The 6,017-nt window shown below is 46.8% G+C and overlaps 1 long non-coding RNA gene across 1 annotated transcript; it reads left to right on the forward strand.

The window, feature by feature from the left end:
• Positions 1 to 451: 451 nt before the first annotated feature.
• LOC149121749 (uncharacterized) lies at positions 452 to 4,327 on the forward strand. The gene is made up of 3 exons (XR_016223220.1): positions 452 to 1,368; positions 2,362 to 2,442; positions 3,993 to 4,327. It is a non-coding gene; the product is annotated as an uncharacterized LOC149121749 (long non-coding RNA).
• Positions 4,328 to 6,017: the final 1,690 nt, after the last annotated feature.

The raw sequence follows: 6,017 nt of genomic DNA on the forward strand, positions 1-6,017 counted from the left end.
AGAGACAGAGAGAAAGGTCTTCCTTCTGTTGGTTCCCGACCAGGACTAGAACCCAGTGTGTCAGCGCCGCAGGCGGAGGATTAGCCTAGTAAGCCATGGCGCCAGCGCCAGCCTGTCCTTGAAATTTTAAGCAGAAGGAGTCCTGACTTATGGCACTTGCCATTTCCCAGGGTGTTACCCTCTCCTGGCAATTCCAGGCTGCCATTTGGACAGCAGGGGAGGCATGGATGGGAAGAGATGTCGCAGTTACCTCACCCCTGGCTGGCCAGGTCTACTCTGCCACACCCCCATAGTTTTTATTGTGCTTATTCTTTCGAGTGTTTTACAATGCAGGAAAGCAAATTATTAAAAGGCTATTATCCTTTGCCAGACAGGGGAAACATAACTCGCTTATGAACTGTAATAAAGTTGAATCAGAATTAAATGCATTCCTATTGGGTGCTAAAGAAGGCCCTCCATCACTGTAAATGATTCTGGTTAAAAGCCACAGGAATTTCGAAGTGTTTCTTTTCATTTTGCTACATGAGAAGATTATTTAAGGGAAGAAGACTTGATGTGTGATGAAAATATGCTATGAAAATGTATTGGGGGCTGGCGCCGTGGCTCACTAGGCTAATCCTCCGCCTTGCGGCGCCGGCACACCGGGTTTTAGTCCCGGTCGGGGCGCCGGATTCTGTCCCGGTTGCCCCTCTTCCAGGCCAGCTCTTTGCTGTGGCCAGGGAGTGCAGTGGAGGATGGCCCAAGTGCTTGGGCCCTGCACCCCATGGGAGACCAGGAGAAGCACCTGGCTCCTGCCATCGGATCAGCGGATCAGCGCGATGCGCCGGCCGCAGGGTGCCGGCCGTGGCGGCCATTGGAGGGTGAACCAATGGCAAAAGGAAGACCTTTCTCTCTGTCTCTCTCTCTCACTGTCCACTCTACCTGTCAAAAATAATAATAAAAAAAAAGAAAAGAAAATGCATTGGAGTTCATATGCAATTCGCCAGCACATGTGGTCAGGTGCAAACGCTCTCTCGGTGAGAGAATGCTGACCTTGACTCTGCAAGGTTCATATGAAAGAGCTAATTATACCCAGATGCACCGAACAAGGCCACCAACTTGAGAGTGCACCACAGTCACTTGGAGAGCCCTGAAACCACTTACTGCTCTGGTCCCTGCCCCCTCCCACGCCCAGGAGTTTGCATTTCTTTCAAGCTGTTCCCAAGCAATGCGGCTGCCACTAGTCTGCAAACCTCTCTTGGAGAACACCAGTCTACCTGAACTCTGGGCCCAGAGCCTGGAGCCATCCTCCCTACTCTGCTGCTGTGTGCACCTCTACCACCCGATCAGATTCTCCCAGCTGCAGCCGCTCCTCCTGTGAAACCACAGGTAAGTTTAGAAATAGGGTAAATTAAGTTCTTATCGGTGATCATGGCCTATGGAAACAGGTTCAACAGGGAAGTGGTTCAAATAAAACATCCCAAGATCTGTTTTTCTGAAAATGAAATGGTTTATGATTGCTGTCAGTGCGAGTGAAAAAGCGTAGGCTTTCAAAGGAGTGTCCGTCGGCCCATCAGGAGCTCAGGCTTCCCGTCCACAGCGGTGGTCACGACGACGTGTGGCTGTGGGTTCTGTCCCTGGCACTTCACCGACTCTGCGACCTTGAGCGCTTTCTTTCGTCCCTCTGGGCCTCAGTCTCACCATCTCTGAAGTGGGGCTGACAATGCTGACAACAGTGATAGTTCTCTTTCAGGGCTGTCGAGAGGATGTGATAGGCACAGAGTGGACATGTGGGAAACATTCAGTGAGTGCTGCAGAAGTTGTAAGAAGAAAATCTGTTTTAGGCAAGGAAATTTGGGGAATAGGAGTTAAACAAAGTCAAGTAATTTTTTTTTTAATGGGCCACTGGATCCTTGGGAGCAGGACATAATGCAAAATGTCTCCCAAGGTCCTTTAGCCACAGAACATTTTTTGCAAGCAGCAATTTGAGGATAACAACCCTTGGAATATCGTTATAATTATGGTAATATGCTGGTATGAGGATTCTTCAAAATGTTTTGTGGAAAATGCATATTATAAAAAAATGTATGGATCTCAAAAAATGTCTATACCACAATACACTTAAAATTTCACTCAACTTTTCAGGAACTCTTTGAAGCCCCTCATATTTCTTGCCTTAAATAGACAAGTGAAAGAAATTGACAAGCGATCCCAGAATACTAAAAAATACTGGCAGGATGGGGAGGAAGTTAAAAAATGCTTATTAGCTATAAGAATTTTCTACAGCCCTTCTGACGAGTAACATTTCCCTCATTTATTCCCTCATTCGTGCCTACCCTTGATAGCTCTGATAAATATTTATTGACTGTCTCTGATTAACAGATACTATGAGTCCCGGGGATTCAACTCTGAATGAACTATGAAAAGCCCCTGACTCATGGATTTTATCTGCTAGGACAGACGGTAAGCAAATAACTGAGTAAATACACAGCTTGTCAGAAGATGCTAGGCACCGGGGAGAAACCGGGCCAAAGGGAAAAAGAAGAACTATGCAGGGCTATGGGCCACGGAAGGGGAGACCTGGAGGAAACGGAGGAGTAAGCTACAGGGACACCTGCGGGGACAATCAGACCAAGAAGAGGGGGCAGAGAGATGGGGCAGGCCCCTGTGGCTGAAGCCAAGTGAGCAAGCGGGCGGAAGAGACAGAGATGAGGCCAGAGAGGACCACACGGGAAAATGTGGTAGGTACCTCTGGCTGCTTAGCAAGTCACCCCAAACTGTGCTGGCTTAAAAAACAAGAGCTACTTACCCACCCCCAGTTTCTGTGTGTGAGGAATTTGGGAGGAGCACTGCTGGGCAGTTCTGGTTTGGAGTTTCCCAGGAGGCTCAGTGAGATGTCAATGGGACTGAAGACCAGACAGGGCTGGAGGAGGCCCCTCACAGCTGGCAGGTCAGGGTGGGCTGTGCCCGAGACCCTCAGTTCCTCTCTACGTGGTCTCCCCAGAGAGCAGCTCAGGAGTTGTGCTCAATGGCTGCCTTTCATCAGGGAAAGTAATGCAGGAGACTGTGGCAGGAGCCGCAATGCCTTGCATGACCTAACTGTGGGAGTCATAGCTGATTCCAGGTAAGACATTGGAAGGGATTCCCAAGGCATGAAGATCAGGTCAGGATCATAGGAAGCCTTGGGGATGATTAACACACACCATTCATGAGGCCTGTAGCTTTACTCTGAGTGAGATGTGGATCACCTGGAAGTTTGGCACTAAAGAGTAATATGATCTGACCCGAGTTTTGTTTAGAAAGACTTTTCTAAGTGCTGTGTTGAGAACAGGCCATGAGGAGATGGGTAGCAAGAGTTGAAGCAAGGTGCACAGATAGGAGGTGATCACCATAATCCAGGTGAGAGATTAAGGTGACATGGACCCCAATGTGGTGCTAAAGGTTGCAACAAGTGGCCAGGTTTTGCTGGATGCACTGATGTTAGAGCAAATAGAATTCTTAATGGATTAGACATGGACTGTGAAAAAAGGAAAGTCAAGAATGACTCCAAGGTTCAGGAGGTGACCGAGCAGCCATTGCTCCCTGCTGTACCCAGGGAACCAGGCACATCCCTGCCATGGAAACTCAGGGAATTAGGAGAGAAACTGAAAAGAACATCACCCAAACCTGTCTAATGGCACTAATTCAGACATTTTGCATAAAAGGATCCAATTGTTATTTCAAATGAAATCTAAGAACCAAAAATGTTGTAAATCATTCAGAAACTTTAAGGCACCTGGGTGTGTTCCCAAAATGATGGCTAACCTAATCATAATCTTTCTGCCCCAATTCCTCTTACCTTGTAATGTTACATTTTTTTAGATTGAACTCCCATATCCTGGTTTACTCTCCAAATGACTGCAGTCACCCCTGGATGGGACTAAAGCCAGGAGCCAGGAACTCATGGGAGTCCAGATCTTCCCTGTAGGCTGCATGGACCCAACCTACTTGAACCATCACTGTTTCCTCCACAGGTCTACACTGAAAGGAAGCTGGAGTCAGAAGTGGAACCAAGTAGCAAACCCAGGATCTCTAACCTGGGACACAGGCAGGACACAGGAGTCTTAACTGCATCCTGACTGGGCCAAACACCCCACCGTTACACCCCATACCTCGTAAATTAAACTATTACTCTTTATGTTTTGTTTTAATTTAATTTAATTAAAGAAAAAGACTTCTGAAATCTGTCAGGAGTAGAATATGTCCAAACACCATACAGTTTTAAATCCTCTTTGCTTTAATATAAAAGCCATGTTTGTCTAGATGTTTTAACTTCTTTAATCATTAAAAATCGCTAAATGATCTGATGTCAGAAACTTTATGCCGAATATTTCAAACCACAATAGAGATCAGCACTCTAGAATAATATTGAACTTCAGAAACATTTGCAGTTTAATTGCAAATGAATTGGAAATGGATCTATTCTAAACTTAGCTTGTCTTTTCTTAGGTCTTGAGTTTTTGGATCCTTGCAAATTGACAGAACACTCTTACTCAAATCTGAGACTCATGTTTAATAATTAGACCACGTCTTTGAAATGGCTGTGGTTCATTCATTTATTCACCAGTCATTCAGTACTGACCCCACAATTACATTGAAGCCTTTTGCCCTGTGCTGGTGACGCAAATGGAGACTCTCTATTACAAAAGACAGCTGAGGAAGCTAACAAGGTACCACTATGGAGTAAGGGCACGGCACTATGGGAACACAGCAGAAGGGCCACCAGCCCCATCTTGAAAGTCAAGGCAGGGAGGTTATTAATAAGTCAAGGCCTGAAGCACAGAAATGCATGCAGGTGTACTTCAAGAAAGAGGGAACTTGCACATGAGAGTGTATGGGACAGTCAATGAACATCAAGTCAGTTCAGTAAGGCTCAAGAATAAGGTTGGTGGGAGAAGGTAAAAGAACACCTAGAGAGGTAAGCTGGTGTCAGTTCAGAAAAAGTCTAAAAATTCAAGGAGCTTACACAGTCTAGAGGCAATGGGGGAATCCCTGAACAAGTTCAGGTAGAGAAGCAGTAGGGTGAGTTTGTGTCTAGCAAAGACCACTCAGGCTGTAGTTCAGGCATGACCTTGAGGGGATGGAATGGAATCCAACCTTTCTTCCACCTCCTCATCCTGCCACCACATTCAAGCCACCATCTTCTCTCTGGTAGAAGTCCCACAAAGCTCCCCAACCCAAACTCACCAAAACTGAAATTGCAGATGAGTTCATGTCACCTCATTGCTTCATCAAGGCTTAGGCATCCCACAACCCTAAAAGGAGGCCAGATCCTTGCTAGAGTTCACAAGTCCCTTCTTAAGGAGCCCATCCCATCCCAATGCCCCCTCCACTGCTTGGCTCTTCCTAGGCCACTCATGGTGGTTTTCTCCCAGTTCCTCCAGCTGACCGAACTCTCATTCCCAGGGCCCTTGAATTCCAAATGGATGTCCTCTCTGCCTAGAATGTTGGACTAACCATCCCTTTCTGATCTTTCATCCAGCTCCCATTCTAGCCTTCACCTTCTCAGAGATGGTGAATTTTGCTTCCTTGACTAAATGAAGCCCCCAATCCACCCCCTGACACTCTGGAACTTCCCGTTCCACTTTCCACCTCTCCTTTCATTACATGTTATTGAACATGGTTACTGAATGCCTGTCTTCTCCACTCTACCCCACCCTCCTTTTCTACCTGTCTTGCTAGCCAGGGTGCCCCCATCATCTAGCCCAATACTGATTCAGTGTGTCACTCAACTACTACACTTGTGTATTGAATAAGTGAACGAACACAAGCAGAAAGTTGGGAGGCACTGCCCCAACTAAAATACTGGGGTGGGGACAGCATTGTGCTGCAGCAGGTTAAGCCACCCCTGCTACACAAGCATCCCATATAGACACCAGTTCAAGTTCCAGTTGCTCTTCTTCTGATCCAGCTCCTTGCTAATGTGCCTGGGAAGGCAGCAGAATATTGTCCAAATGCTTGGCAATGTGGAAGACCTGGATAGAGTTCCTGGCTCCTGG

Source organism: Oryctolagus cuniculus, chromosome 16 (assembly GCF_051225735.1).
Source record: "Oryctolagus cuniculus isolate XC-2025 breed Fujian yellow rabbit chromosome 16, ASM5122573v1, whole genome shotgun sequence".
Classification (NCBI taxonomy): domain Eukaryota; kingdom Metazoa; phylum Chordata; class Mammalia; order Lagomorpha; family Leporidae; genus Oryctolagus; species Oryctolagus cuniculus.